This window comes from Protopterus annectens, chromosome 10.part0 (genome assembly GCF_019279795.1).
Source record: "Protopterus annectens isolate FY-2018-M chromosome 10.part0, PAN1.0, whole genome shotgun sequence".
NCBI lineage: Eukaryota > Metazoa > Chordata > Ceratodontiformes > Protopteridae > Protopterus > Protopterus annectens.
In genome coordinates, this window is record NC_056744.1 from 1,695,239,080 (window position 1) to 1,695,253,462 (window position 14,383).

The 14,383-nt window shown below is 37.1% G+C and overlaps 1 protein-coding gene across 2 annotated transcripts in view; it reads right to left on the reverse strand.

The window, feature by feature from the left end:
- The window catches only part of LOC122813916, a 230,048-nt gene that overhangs the window by 191,170 nt on the left and 24,495 nt on the right, over positions 1-14,383 (reverse strand). The window lies entirely within an intron of this gene.

Here is a 14,383-nt window from a genome sequence, read left to right on the forward strand (position 1 = left end):
ATAAAAAAATAAATACTGCAGAAATTAAACTCCAGTCATCTAGAGTATTCCTAACCACAGAATTATAATAAGCCCTTGGGTCACCTCCTACTTCGGGAACATCCATTACTCAACTCCAGTCATCTAGAAATATAGTCAGGGCTTAATGAAATGTTACCTTTTATTGCAACGTTTGATGACATTCTACCTGATAAGCACTATAAGCAGTAAACTATATTGTCCCAATAAAACATTTAAATTCAACATAATAGCCATAATCATCAATTAACATATTCTTTATCTCCATAAACCAAGAGCAATCAACAGAACCTCATAGGCCTCATAACTTCTTATTGACATGGTCTGTTCCTGCCCACCTAAATGTGCTTCCTGTAACGCTACAACTCAGGGCTTCAATTCCTTAAATAATCAAGGACTCAACTTTGGGTTAGTTTACTCTAACATTTAACCTCACTAAAAATCTCAAAGTTGCACTAAAACTTATAAATCCAAAAATCTCATTACAAAACACTATCAATTGAACAAATTGTATGCTCAATGCAACAGACAGCATCAAGCTTGCACAGCTACCAAATTTTAAGTAAAAATGTTAGCCGTCTAAATATTCAACCTAGAGACTTCCTACCTTATTGCAAAACTAGTACATAACATACCAGTCGGATGTCATATTTGGTTTGATGCATTAATAAATTCTCAAATTCACATTCCCACTTTATCTTGAACAAGATTTAAATTTTCTTACACACATACAGTACTGGCCCTGGTTAACTATTAACTCCATATGCAGCTTAAATTAACTTTTAGCTGTGGGCAGAAGGACCTCCCAATAAGCCATAAATGGAGAATACAGCTGCTATCCATGTCTTACAGGATAAACCTGTAATAATTTTTCTGTAGGTCCCTTCAATCCAGATATAAAACAGCTGGATTACTCCAATTCCCAACAGCACCAGAGTACAGCTTTTTGCAGCTTAATTATTTTCACCTCCCACAATCTAGATCATAGCCATACACAAAAGTTACTTCAGAATGTGAAAAAAGTCTCTAAATATAAAGCAAATAACACCAATCTACAGCAAAATCTCCAGGAACAGATAGTATTCTTGTGCAAGTTTAGTAGCTTGGAGGGAAGAAAGTGATATAGATCTTGAAGGTTATGTTTAACAGTATTTTAAAAGGAGGGGGAAGTACCAGCATCCTGGAAGGAAAGCTGTGGTGGCTTTAATACCTACTGATGGTAAGGACCATAAGAGCCAGCTTCATATAGGCCCATTTTTATTCTAAACCACAATTATAAAATGTATATGTCAGAAGGACATGGTACTGTCTGCAATCAATTGCGGGACTGTGAGAAGGTACTTACCAGGTTTAAGGCACTTCAAGTTGACAATTTGTTTTTAAAACGTTCATTAGAGCTGAAGCAGGTTCCCAATGGTTTGAGACTTTGGAAGTTCCCCAAAGGAACTGAACCAGGCTCTGTTATGCATGCTAAACTGTTGGAATTTTTCGCTCACACTGGACTGGAATTGGTACGTATTATCATTAAAGAAAATGAGCGCAAATTGTTGAGCTTAGAAAAGCAATTGACTGATATGAACAATAACATTATAAAAGACTTAGTTATTTGAGGCAAACAAACAACTGTACACATCAATTTTTATTGATTCTGATAAATTAGTGAAACAGAACATTGCTAGAAAACTAAAAAGTTACAAAGGGATACACAGGAATATGCTAACAAAACAGTATACCCTTTACTTACCCACAGAAACAATGATTTCAATAACAATAACAATTTTAGTAATTATAATGACAATGGTGAGCAATTTTCTGATTACACAGGTCATAATTATATGAATGTTAACATGGAAAGCAATTTTTAGCATCACCAGAACTACCCAGAAGGTTGCAGAGGTTAATCAACAAAAAACAGGGGAATCAGAGGAACTGGGGGGGGGGGCAATGGAGAAATCGCTTCCATCAAGTGAACCGATAAGCTGTGATGGTTCATTTTTTTATTATTTTTTATCAAACCAAGACTTTGAACCCACTGAACTTAATGATGAGCTAAGATGTAATGTCATTACCAAAGATGTTTTTTCTGTTTACAATTTTTCTCAGATTTGTATAAATGACAACCATATGTCTGTTTTTAGCAAAGGTTTCTCTTTTGTACCTAGTTTTTCATTGGATATTACCAAGGTTCTTACTAATTTAAAGCTTTTTACTTGGCAGCTGAATTTAAGAATGTTTTTTCATGATAAAGATGAACTTTTAATGACAAAAAAATACTGAAAGAAAAAGCACGTTTTTACCACCAGTGAATAATTCTGTCGCACCGTTTGATACTACATGTGAGAAAGGGATACGGGATATTTTTCACAATGTTACAAAGCGTAGTGACAATTTAACATGTAATGAAAAGGACACATTCAAGCAATTATGTAATGACCACCATGTTAGAGCTATGAAACCTGACAAGTGGGGGGGTTGTTCTGATGGACCACGATGACTATATTTAAAATATATGAGTTACTGAATGACAGTTCAACCTATGAAAGAGTTTTGAAAAATGAATTGTGTAGAGCATCTGCTAAAATTGATTGGATCCTATATGATTTTTTTAATTCAAGGAGTATTAGATTCAGTTGAATACAAATATTTGGTTGTCGAGTCCCCTGTGATACCCTACATCTTTGGGATTCTGAAAATCCACAAGGATTTACAAGACCTGCATTTAGACCTATTGTGGCAGCAACAGGTTCTAAAACAGAACCTATGGCTGCATACATTGACTTTTGGTGCAAACCATTACTAAGCAAGTATGTTCATATACTAAAAGACTCATGGCATTGCCTACAGATTTTGAGGGATATTGTAATTCCAGATGATTTTTTGTCACTATTGACATAATGAACTTTACTGTTATCCCACATAATGAAGGTTTGAAATTATTCATGGAAAGCTTAATGGTGGAGAACGACTTAGACAATGTCAAAAGACAATTATTAGTGGAATTAATGGACCTGGTGTTGAATAATAATCTCGTAGGTTTTGAGGGACAACTTTTTCACCAAATATCAGGGGTAGCCATGGGGGCTAAATCTGCACCTATTTACGCCAATCTGGTGCTAGCCCAATGGGACGCAAATGTGTGTTTCCATCAAGTTATTATAGCAAAATTATAACATGGCTAAGATTTTTGGATGAAGTACTGATTTTTTGGATGGGTACCCAGGAAGAACTTACATGTTTTATCACTTAACTCAACTCTAGTACTTCACTTTTTAAGTTTACATACAAGGTAGCTGTAGAGAGAGTATAGATTACCTTGATATAAGACTGGTATGGGACTGGACTAACAAGAAATTACAATCAATGATTTTTAGGAAGTAAACATATTGTAATTCCTTTCTCCACTACAACAGTTGCCATCCTATGCATCAAAAGAAAAGCATAGTGAAAGGACAAATGGTACGAATTTCAAGATTAATGACCAATGACACTGATTTTGAGAATGAGATGTACACATTAATTGGCATGTTTTTATAGACAGAGGATACCCATTTAAAATGTTGATTAAAACTAGGAATTATGTTTTGCAGAACAGGAACAACAAATGTATTCCAATATTAAACACAAACAGGTGTTAATAAAAAAGTTTTGTCAACTGATAGTATGTTAGTTCTCTCATACAACAAGGATGCTTTGACGATCACAACCATAATTCATAACACTTGGAAGACTTTTTGATCAAGATACTATAAACATCTTAGGACTGTTTCCTAAATTACCTATAGTAGGGGTCCTAACATCGCAAACTTATTGGAGAAGCAACAAACAAAAACAAGAGGTTTAGTCTCAAAAATGTCAAAGTGTAATGCTTGTAAGGCCTGTAAATTTATTAACACAGGTCCATATGTTGCAATTGATGGTTATTATCGCACCCTTCCATGTCCTGGTAAATGTAACTGCAATACCAAAATGGTGATCTATCTAGCTACCTGAATATCCTATCTTGTTTTCTATGTGGGTAAAACCAGTAGAAAACTTAAGGAAAGGATATTAGAACATAGTAGAGACATTAAGAAAGAGAAAAAAAGAGAAAGCATTATATATACACTCTAAGAACTGTAATAATTTCAAAAAATGTCTGTTTTTTCTCATCGACAGAGTGTTTGATTATGGTAGGGGTGGAGTTTTGAACCTACATCTTGAGAAACTAGAGTTTGAGTGGCAACTAAGAACTAATGCCACTGTTTATCCTGGCATAAATGACAATCTCTCTTTAGCGCTGGTGTTAAAATTAAGGGCACTGGAGATCTGAAAATATTTAAGGTCTGGTTATTCTGGTTCCTTACTTGGTTCCCTAAATACAATCAATATACAAAGTACAATGTAGGTATTATGTAGTGTAACCAGTGTGTATTTTACATTTAACATTTTTACTTAACATTTTTTAAAATCAGCATTTTAACTAAGTTACACAATATATTTATTTTATTAGCACAAGCATTTTAAAACAATTTGCTATAAATTAATTAATATACATCTATATGTATATTTAAAGGTGATTTCTACTGAACACAGCACTTTGCTCATTCTGATGTACTATCTTTTTAAATAAGTATTCATTCACTTCTCTATTGCATTGATCATGTGACTGTGTTAAGAAGTTTATTTAAGCTTGCATTTGAATTTTAACAGTTACTCTGTTGAAGCCCTGGGAGCTACAGGGTGAAAGCGCTTAGTCTTTTTCTGTTAATAAAGTTTGTCAAGTGTTACCGTTCTGTACAGGTTTGATGGCATATTTTATTTTTATTTTACTAGTTTTAAAGAAAATAAGGTACTCAGAAATTCAAAGATATTACAGGTATGGTAGTCAAGAAAATTTGGCTTTATTTGTAGATATTATTTTGTACCTGATTAAGCCAGAGAAGGACATCTCAGTGTTGTGAAACATTCCAAGACAGTTTCAAGTCTTTCAGGGATACAAAATGAATGAAGACAAAACAAAAGCAATAGCTGTAAGATATGTACCTGTATAGCTGTAAATTATGTACTTGTAGACAAACTGGTTCAGCAGGGTGGCTGCGGTGGTACAGCAGTTAGCTTTGCTGCCTCACAGCAAGAGGTTCTCTGGTTCGATCCTCAGCTAGGGTGCCTGCTGTGCAGAGTCTGCATGTCCTCTCTGTGGTCATGTGGGTTTCCTCCAGGTGCTCCAGTTTCCTCCCACATCCCCAAAGACATGTTGTAGGTGGATTGGACACTAAATTGGCCCTAGAAGTGAGTCCGTGCATGTATGTGCCTTTTGTGGAAGGCTGGGCACCGGGCTGGCAACTCGACACCATAAAACTCCACTGCCAATCATAAGAAGACAGGTGATCCACTGTAGTGACCCCTAACCAGGAAAAGACAAAAGAAGACAAATTGGTTCAGCAGTACTCATTATTTATGGGAGAATGATAAATTGAAGTACTTAAGAGTATGGGTTAAAAGGAATTCTGTTACGGCAGCTAAGGATATGTGGGAACAGACTAAACAAAACACAATACAAAAACTGGGAAAATGGAAGCTCTGTTTTATGGATATGGTACAAGATACAAAAAATGAAAATATTTAGTCCCTTTAGTTTTATAGACAGGTCTGGTAAATTTTTATCAGCCAGAGGAGGTGTAGATAGCATTGAAGGATTTTATTTGCGAGTAAGAAGGGAAGAGTCAAGTGGGATAAATTGATCCTTCCAGTAGAGCAAGGTGGTTTGGGATTACCTGATTTGAAGAGATATTACAGAGCACACAGCTAAGGCTCCAATACTTAGAAGCAGCAGCAAGCTATAATTAAAAGTGAAAATAGAGGATGATGAAATGAGGAAAAGCTCAAGAAATAAGGATAAGACTGGGATTTTGAATGCAGATTCTTAAAGGAAACAACAATAATAAATCATTCAGAATATAATATACATAAAATAGAGGAAAGTATTCTAAAAAGTAAACCAACATGGGAATGCAGAAAGGATATTCTGCCAATAGGGATGATGGCAATTAGGGGTACACAGAAAAGGCATGAAAGGGCTGCAATTTACTGGAGAAAAATGGCAAAGTAACCAAGCCTACAGTCCAAATGTCTTCCTGGCCTGTTCCCATTCTATTACCTTTCCCTCTCTAATTATTGGTTCCCAATACCTTGGTTCCTTCGCCAGTTTCCTCCAGTAAATGCTATCCCATCTTGCCTATTCCCTGCATCACTAATTACAGTCATCCCTATCAGTTTTTATTCATGTTAATTTATCTACATACAATAAAGTGTGTTAGCTTAATATACACAAGACTCCTAGCATGTCAAATGCTCAGTATTCTCTGCATTTTAAACTTTTCATCTGTTCGATATGATGATTTTACCATTTATACCATTCTCCTTTAGTTCACTCAACATTTTCTTTTAATCCGTCTTTGCTAACGTCTTCCATTGTTGATCAAAAAATAGGATTTGGCTCTATGCCTGGGTCAACAACTTTAATAAATAAACAGATTACCATCTCCTCCCATCTTGCTCATTACTGTCTTTTCTGTGCAATTTACACCCAATTATTGTCACGTCCTACCCTGTTGTCTTGTAGTCTCCAGCCTCTATAATCCTGCTGCTCCTGCTTGCATATACCGATGATGTTGCAATATTTATTTAGTATTTATGACCTACCTGTAGCTGGGACCTGTTTCTCTATCACTAGGTTTGAGGATCACTTGCAGTTTTAGAAGACTCACAGGAAATGAATTCCAGACTTAAGCCCTCAGACCAAAAAGTCCACTATAAACTCCATAAGTAAGACAAATGACTAAATGAACAACGAGTTCTACTTTGAACTTAGAAGCATCCCAGTTCTTGCAAAATGTCCAGAGCTTTGTGTTAGAATGAAGCAGCAATGGAAAACATGCAGTTAGTCCAAAATGTTTGATAAATCCCTGTTACAGAATCCAAAAGGTTCTTAATTCATGTCAAACCAGATTTTCACATCAAAGGATCCTATTTATGAAAATCATGTTCTATAAGAAGTTGTATTCTATTTATGGGAACAGTCCCTGAATGGAAGTGGCAGGCACAGGCCTAGGGCAAAAAATGTTCTAACTTACTCACCATCTTAAAGGCCATCAACACTGCAGGAGAATCCTTATTTTCCAACTATGTATCTCGCATATGGAACTCCCTTCTCTCAATCTCATCCACTAACCACTTTAAGCCATCACTTAAAGTTTATCTAAAAAAAAAGTGGCTGTGTTCCTGTACTAACCCCTCATGAGTGCTCTGATACATCACAGTATACCCAAAACATCCAACTTCTTCCCCGGTGTTTAATCCTTTGTTCCTACTGACCTCTCTTAACCTTGTTTCTTGACATAAGTCATACCTACAAATAGTACTAGCTATGCTCAAAGCCTAGGTTTTGTCAAGATGTAACAAATTTTTATGTTCTTATGTATACTACATTTTGTTTACTTTATACTTTTTGATTATTGTAATGTGTGCATGAAAATTTACTGTTACTCATGGAGCTTTTCCCCTGGGCTTCTGCTGAAAAAGGAAGCGTGTCCAGTTGGACTTTCCCAGTAAATAAATGTTAAATAAAATAAATAAAAATAAACTTTTTGAAATCAGTTCCAAAGAGCTCTAGTACACTTTCAAGAGAGGAGTATCCCATATGTGCATGTGTTTTACTGGCATCCGTTTACCAGGAAGGTCCACCTGACCATAAAGAGCCCATTTTCAGTGGAAGCTGGGGGAGGGGGTCTTCACACAATACAGAATATCTGATGGTATTACCAGTGTGAAAAATTACATAATTTACAAAGCATGCAACATTACATGAAAAGGTAATAATAAGCAAGATTAAAATAGTTGTGGCTAGGTAGTCTGAAGAGACTTAATGAAGAAGTTGGGACTGGATTATATTTGTGAAGAAAATGTCAGTCGGGTTATGAAGGGAGGAGGTTTAGTACATGTACAATCCAGTTAGTAGAGAGGTGTTCACACAGAGAAGTTTTGAAAGAAGTTGTGAGTGGTAAGAGAGTTACTAATGGAAGGGCTTTCCAGGCTCTGGCTATAACACAAAAGTAAAGTACCTGACCTGCAGGTAGGTTAGGCTTGTAGATTTGCAGGAGGTGGTAATTTTCAAATCTAAGGGACTTGTTAGGAAGATAGTGGATAAATAAAGAGCTTAGGCCAGGGCAATGAGGGTTTGATAATTCTTTTTATGGGTTGTAGTTAGTTGCTGATAGATTTGATAGTGTGGAAGTTCAAGCCACTTTAGAGAGAGTGTAGAAATGTGCAGTGGTGGGTGGATTGTCTAGAATTTGTAGCACATTTTGCAATCTTATTACAACACATTTTGAGTTTTGTTTTCAGGGGGACAGCAGATTAGTAAGTAGGGGTGCACCACAGGTAACAGAGTGAAGCAGGTAAATGGTAGCAAGTAGTTGTTTCATGGAAGGAGAAAGGAAATGTTTATGCCTGTAGAGAATACCTAGATTTTGACATGTTTTATTGATGTTATATTGTATATGCAGGTCGAATTTTAGGCTTTCATCAATTATTACTCCTAGCAGTTTAGTGTGGCAAACTATTTCAGGTTTAGTGTGTCCTTGGGAAAACATTGTGAACTGAGATTTTTTTATGGAAGTATTTTTCTTGGGTGTAAATAACAACTTTGGTTTTGTTGGGGTTGAGAGACAAGTGGTTGTTGTATAACCATGTCTCTATGGCAGTAAATGCTGACCAAGTGATTTGTTGCAAGTTGGGTGTAGTGTTAGCAGAGCATATAATGGTTGAGTCATCTGTATGTTGTATGAGTGACCCCTAGATGAATAAGGAGTGAAGATGGTCTATAAAAATACTAAACAGGAGTGGCCCTAAAATAGAGCCTTGGGGAACACAGGTAGAGGTATGAAGATATGGTGATAGAGAATTTTGCCATCTAACTGCCTGTTGTTTGTCAGATAAGTAAGTGGAAAACCAGCAGAGAGAGGAGGTAGTTAGTAAAGTGCTTGAGAGGTGAGACAGAAGACGTGAGTGAGATACCATATAAAAAGGCTTTAGATAAGTCTAGAAATTGGGTGCAGACAATATTTCCTGAGTCTCTGGCCTTATTGACTGTGTCCAAGAAGGATATTAATGCGGTTGTAGTGTTATGACCTGGTCTGAATCCATGCTGGATTGGAGATAGGATATGGTTCTTGAGGAGGAAATGCAGGATATGGTTCTTGAGGAGGAAATGCAGAAGATGCATGTGTACACATTTTTCAAGAAGCTTATAGATTGGGGATAAAATAGCTATAGGTCAGTAGTTTGAAACATCGGTCAAATATCCACCCTTACGGATGGGTATGATAAAAGCTCTTTTCCAATGTTTTGGGACATATGACTCTGTATACTAATCATCAGGTCCATCCAAAACAGGTAGGCAATGGCTTCTGAAGTGAGTTTTAGGTATTTAGCGGGGAGCTTGTATGGTGCATTAGAACTGGGTTTCAGCTTGGCATTTGAGAAAATGGGTGAAGCATTCATTGCTAATTCATCTAGGGGTAAGACAGTGGAGGTGTGGGACTGAGAGAGGTGAGGTAGTGTGGTTGATGTAGTATAATAGGGTCTATATTGCTATGTCGACAGGGTCGATCATCGAACACCCTTACGTAGACACATATACACCAAAATACCTAAATGTCGAATGGCCACAAAAATGATTTTTTCCCCAGGGGAAAAAAATTGCTTGGACGTTGTCAGGAATTTGCCATTTCCTCCACTGTACTGCGATCTCGGAGTGGGTATATTTAAGTAGGGGGTGGGGCTAGGGAGCACAGCCCCCATCAGGGGGTGTGGGGTCGAAGCCCCCGCATTCCATTGTGTCTGTCAGTTTGTTTTGTTTTGTTGGCCCAGCGATTTTTTTTTTCCTGCGGGGAAAAAAAAAATCACTTTTGTGGCCGTTTCACATTTAGGGATTTTGGTGTATATGTGTTGACGGAACGGCGTTCGATGAACAGCCCTGTCAACATGGTAATATAAAGGCGTATAATCTGTGTTGGAATGAAGTTGTAGAAAGTTAGCAGTAATGTATGGAATTTATGAAGGGTGAGTTGAAGAGACCATTTATATGGGTGTTTGTCTGGGTGGGGACATGGGGTTACTTTTTGTACCAAGGCTGAGAACTGATCCTACAGATGTCCAGTATTTCTTGGAATTTTGGTTATGATTTGTTTAAATAACACTCTTTCTTGTCTTTGGATACTAGCTTTCTTTACTTGTTTATGGAGTTGTTTGAATCTCAATAGGTCTGAGGGGTCATTGAGTTTTTGCCACAGTTTCCAAGTTTTATCTCTTACATAGCATCAGTGATTTAGTAGATTTGGTTAGCCATGAGGCATGGTTAGATTTCACCCTTTTTATCGTGAGGGTGACAAGACTGACCAATATCTCTAGAAAGGTTGCATTGAAGTGTTCCAGTACATCATCCAGAAGAAGATATTTTAAAAATTAGACCAATTCATATGTTTTAGTATGCTGGTGAATGTCTGTGGGTTAAAATGTGTAAGATTCCCAACATATTTACAATTATGCTATTTGTGGAGGGAAGGTGTTGATCAGTGAGCAAAGGCTGGGAGGTGGTTACTTAAAGCATTTGGCAGAGTACCAGCACAGGAGAATTTGGTAGGGTCAGAAACCAATATCCAATCAAGGATGGATCCCTCCAATCATCTGCTATTATATCATGTTGGAGAACTGATAAGTTGAGTGAAATGAAATAGGTTTATACTTGAGGATGGAAATTTAGAACAAAGATTCAGCCAATTAATGTTTACATCACCCAGAATGATGGTTTCATTTTTAATGTTGCTAGACACCCAGGATAGTATTTTCTCCAGTAGTGGTATGTTATTGTTGGGGGAGGGGGGTATAAAGGACTGTGATACATACGTTTTTGAGTTATTTATTTTTAGGAAGGAGCTCAAAATTTCAGTGTTACAGAATTGTGGGATAATATCACTGTAAGGAAATATAGTTACTAGAGTAAAGGGGTGCTGCTACTCCTTTTTGTGGGGTGCATCAGTCCTAATTTTTTTTACGTATTCGAAGTTTTACAACTTCGAACATATGGGTTCGACCATATGTTGTTCGAAGTTGTAAGACTTTGAATATTTGACACAGACCCTAAACAGAAAAGTAAAGACTTAAGTTGGGATTCATAAACAAATAGTGTAATGTGTTAATTGAACTGTGTTGTGCGGAGATGTACAGGACGGACCAAATCAGAGTCTTAGGCTGCACCACTGTGCTGCCTGGTGAAATACTGCAGCCAACATATGCAAATGAATATATAATGATATGGGGGCCTAAATCTTGTCACCACAATAAACAGAACATGCTGGAGGGATAGATTCCTGTCCCAGAGACTTCCCATACTCTGGAACAAGCATACTCTGGAACAAGCTACCTATCTACATCAAACAAAGTTTTCAGTAGTGGAAAGACCTACATTTACTGGTAGAATGGAGAGTTACTATAATAAATTCTTGTAGGGTCCTTGCACGCTATTGCAGTTGGACATTTCTGTGAGCCAGAGACTCTGATGATGATGAAGGGTAACAGAGCAGCAAAGTGATCTGTGTAGGAAAGGAGCCGTAAAAAGAGTGTGAAAGCAGTTGTTAGTGCGTGAGACAGAGCATTGGGAGAATAATTGCATAGTAAACTATAGATACATTGCAGCATTAGAGAGTTAAACACATGACCAAAAACCACGCACAGTTGTTGTTGTTGCATCTTTCAGCTTTTTCCCCGGTTAGGGGTCGCCACAGCGGAACTCCGGTCCACTAATGATTGGCAGTTAATTTTTACATGCTGAGTTGCCAGCCCTAACGCACAACCTTCAACGAAGGTACGCCCATTCACACATGTCTCCACAGAAGATGCTTTTAGCTGAGAATCGAACGGGACAACGTCTTGCTGTGAGGCGACAACGCTACCGCAGCACCACCACAGTATACAGTGCTATATCAAATGCAGTAACTGAACCTATCTCCCTATCTCAACATACATGAAAGTAATGAAGCAGCACTTAACATTAATTAAATCTGTCATCACAGCATTCATCTGGTCAGTAATTTAGCACACATGAGGTTACCAATGCAACTGTAAGCACATAAGCAATATAAGACTTCCCATATGAAATTAAGTTAAATAATACAGGCATCATTTAAATGTTTACATTCAGGTGAGTAAACTAAACACAAATGAAAGCTTGCAGAATAACTATTTTCTGCTGTAACCAAGAATTAAACAGTGATACAGAGCAATGAAACCGTATTGCAACTATTCATGTAACCACAAACAAGGGATATTAGTGCACCATGAAATTGTAACCAGTTTACTGATCTAACTTCATAGTGTATCAAAAAACAAGCTCATCAATCAGAAGTGTTTAATTTCTAGATGTGCACAGTCAAGATATCCTAGCACAACACTGCTGCATAAGAACGGGGCTACAGTTTTAAATATGTATAAAATCAAGCCTCTCTCTTTCACTTATCTTTTCTTATACAAGAGCAGACATTGTTAGGATAATCATGGTGAAAAATTCATTACAGAGCATTACTGAGCAAAATCCTTAGCACTTACATGGCAAGCACACCATGCTGAGGGACCGGGAGCTGCTACTACCTAGTAAAACTTTTGAAAATGGCACCCACTACACTCATAGCCTAAATAAAGTTACTCTAGATGTTAGGCGAGGGGGAGAAGGGATAAATAGGTAGTCTGCTAAGAACGGATTGCTACAAGATGGTAGAAGAGAACCTGGGCACAGACCGAATACAAAAAAAGGGTCTCTATCACCTTGTCGAATGATGAAAAGAGCAAATGCATCAATCTGACAAGGTCAAAACCCCTAAAGAGCAAAGATGCCGACCATCAATTTTTTTCCTAGGGGAAAAAAAAATCAGTGGGCCTTCTTTGGGACTTTGCCATTTCCTCCACTAAGGTGCAATCTCAGTGTTGGTATGTTTAAGTTGGGGGGTGTGGGTGGTGAAGCTCCCCACTTCATTTTGTGTTTAAACTTTTTTTTACGGAGCAGCGATTTTTTTTCCCTGGGAAAAAAATTGCTGTTCCATGTCTTCACTTTTTAGGGGGTTCGACCTTATCATATCGATGAAAGAGTGTTTGCTCATTTCATCATTCGGTAAGGTAATATAGATCCAAGAACCCAACTATCACTTAACTGGAGGTAAGTACCAGAATTCACAAGTACTAATATGATGGGAAAGAAGATGAGGGGAGGAAATCATGCCACTATGTCTTGGGCGGTGTGCATGCCACTAACAGATTAATTTAAATGTTAAGGTAGAAGTTTATATTAGAGCCACTTCTTTTCAGACTATTCTTTTAATATAAATAAAAAGTGGGTAAAAGGCTTTGGATAACTATATAAAGTGATAGATGCAAACTGCTCAACATAATTATTTGAATTAAAAATGTCAAAGTACATCAGGATTGGTGTATAAAAATATATAATTTGGATTGATGAGTTTGTGCTTGTCAAATTCTGAGACGAGTTCCTAGAAGTGATATTGTCAGGGTGGATACCAGCAGGAGATGGACATTCACATTTAAAGCAAAGGACTGCTTGGAGAGACGTCTTGATATCTGACATTTCATAGATTAAGTCCGTACATTAATTCATAACACCACAGGTCATTCTTTACTGGAGAGCTACCGATACAACCATACTTTGTTCAGACTATGGGTTCAGCAGCAAAGCAAAAGCGTTCAGGAAAATGACCATACTTGTTAAACCTTATTATGAGATCCACTATCATATTCAGTATTGCAGGAACCTTGTTTGGCAACCAACAAAAACAAATTCTGTCTTGAAGGTCAATCAATTACACACATGCACACACAAAACTATGTGCAGTCTGGAGACTGCAGACAAATACTTGCATGTCTTTTAGATGAAGGAAGAAACCTTGTGAAACAGTGAAAACCCTACTGGACAAAACAAGAACATGTAGACTTGCAAAGAATGCACACACAGTGAAACCAAGCTAGCGATACAAACACTGCGTGACAGGAACACTAACTTTTGTGCCACAACAAGCACTATATCGGACTTGCACACAACTAAAATTAACCATGTAAATGTTTTGTGCTATTTTACACATCTCTAATAGTCTTATTCACTGTGCTTAAATTACTAATTTTATTTAAAATAAATAAATAATCCCCTAGCTAATTTATCACTTCTTGTTCAAATCATGTCCAAATAGATCAGGTGTAAGGATTAAATAAACCTTAAGTAGTTATTTGAATGACTAACATACATGAATCTGTCATTCCACAGAAC